Source organism: Cetorhinus maximus, unplaced genomic scaffold (genome assembly GCF_964194155.1).
Source record: "Cetorhinus maximus unplaced genomic scaffold, sCetMax3.hap1.1 HAP1_SCAFFOLD_458, whole genome shotgun sequence".
In the NCBI taxonomy this organism is placed as follows: Eukaryota; Metazoa; Chordata; class Chondrichthyes; order Lamniformes; family Cetorhinidae; genus Cetorhinus; species Cetorhinus maximus.
The window spans coordinates 24,391-26,416 of record NW_027596402.1 but is presented as its reverse complement, the minus strand read 5'-3'; the positions used below and the strand labels follow the sequence as shown (position 1 = coordinate 26,416).

At 48.3% G+C, this 2,026-nt stretch overlaps 1 non-coding gene across 1 annotated transcript; it reads right to left on the bottom strand.

Annotated features, from left to right (window-relative positions):
- Nucleotides 1-1,042: 1,042 nt before the first annotated feature.
- Nucleotides 1,043-1,205, bottom strand: LOC144673765 (U1 spliceosomal RNA). The gene has a single exon (XR_013574414.1). It is a non-coding gene; the product is annotated as a U1 spliceosomal RNA (small nuclear RNA).
- Nucleotides 1,206-2,026: the final 821 nt, after the last annotated feature.

The following is a 2,026-nucleotide window of genomic DNA, read 5'->3' as shown; positions in this document are numbered from 1 at the left end:
GGTGGCTCCGGTTAACCAGTTCCTGTTGGACTGCGGGCCTGGAGTTTCAAAAAGAAAATCCTGGGGTTAAAGTAGCCCAGCCTTGCAATCTAAAACTTACATGTTAGCCTCCAGTGTGTGAGGAACAGGAGCCCCACAAGAGGAAATGAAAAGTCCTAAAGTGAAGCTGCCTAAAATCTTGTTATAATTCAGGGACAATGCGTGTATTTTGGGCTGTGCGATCATTCTGACGGTTAAACGGGATTCCCGGTGGTCATTTTACTGAGGGTTTAGGTTTCTATCTGCCTTTCTCCAGTTTTCTTTCTGTTTATTTCTTCGCTTTGCGCTATTTAAGCCTTCAAGGAATAATCACAGGTGAATTGATGGGCCTACAGCAGTGCAAGTGAGCTGCAGAAGGGGCAGGGAAAGACTTTACACATGAGGAGAGGGGGCAGGAGTTTCAGAAGGTAGGAGTCACAGAGGGGGCTGATTAAGGGGGAGATTATACAGAGGGGGTGGGAGGCTGCTGTTCGTTTCGGAGGGGGGTAATTTGAATGAACATGGGGACAGGGTGCTTGTTCATGTTTGAAATAGTGAGGGGTCGCTGCTACATGTTTAAAATGGTGAATGCATATGAGTTAATAGCTGATATGAGTTTGTATTTATACAGACGTCCAGATAGATAGGGGGTGGGGCGGTGCTGGGAGTGCGGGGACTGTTGTGATGGTGGGTTGGGTGTTAGATGGGGGTTGTTTGAGAGAGATTTTTGAGTGGGCAAACGCGGGGTTAAAAATGGCGCGAGTAATTTGGCGGCCACGAAACAAACGGTCTGGCGAAAATGATGCATAGATGGAATAATTGTCGGCTGATAATGACAGGGAGGAAAAGAATGGGGGTTGGATAATATTTGCGAGGAGGAAAGAAAAAGATAAATAACCAGTCCAGTATAGATTTTGAAGAGCACACATTGGGGGTTATATATTTCTTTTTTCAGAAAAGGTTGCTGACAAGAAATAGAAGAGAAAATGAAAGATATGATGAAATCTATTTTTTGAATTGTGAATCGGGGAGAGCGCAAACGCAGTCCCCCACTACCACAAATTTTACAGTCGAGTATCCCGCATTTGGGGACATCGCAGGCGTCAGCACACCCGAAGTGCAATGGGCTAGCATCGTCCTGGGAGAACCTTTTTTTTTTGCAAAAATATACTTTATTCATAAAATATCTTCAACCACATTCCAAACCATTTCAAAAACACCATTACAAGGGTACAATCCGGTTCAACTTTAACAAAATGTATCACCAGGTGCATCAGTACAAACAATATTACAATCATTTACAGGCTTTCACTTTGAGCTGTACAGCCCGAGGGGCTCTAAACAGTTCCCAGTCTCTCGGTGCGCTGTGGCAGAAAGGTCTTAGACAGCGGCCCTTCCCCATTGCGCTTTTGCAGCAGCTGCCCCAAGCTTTAGTGCGTCCCTCAGCACGTAGTCCTCGGCCTTGGAATGTGCCAGTCCGCAACACTCGGTCGGGGACAACTCTTTGCGCTGGAAGACCAACAAGTTTCGGGCAGACCAAAGCGCCTCTTTCACCGAGTTGATGATCCTCCAGCTGCAGTTGATGTTTGTCTCGGTGTGTGTCGCTGGGAACAGCCCGTAGAGCACAGAGTCCTGTGTCACAGAACTGCTCGGGATGAACCTCGACAGCAACCACTGCATCTCTCTCCAGATCTTCTTTGCAAAGGCACCAACTACAAGGATGTGAACAACGGTCTCATACCGACCACAGCCACCTCGAGGGCAACATGCCAAGGGGGTGAGACTCCTGACTTTGACAGTCTGCTCGGGGAACCATCCCACAGGGTCCACCCTCTCCTTTTCCCTCAGGGCCTCTAAGACGTTACGTGCTGACCACTGCCTGATGGACTTGTGGTCAAAGGTGTTTTTCTGCATAAATTTTTCCACCAGGGACAGGTGGTAGGGCACGGTCCAACTACTTGGAGCGTTCCGCGGCAGCGTGGCCAGACCCATCCTTCGCAACACCGGG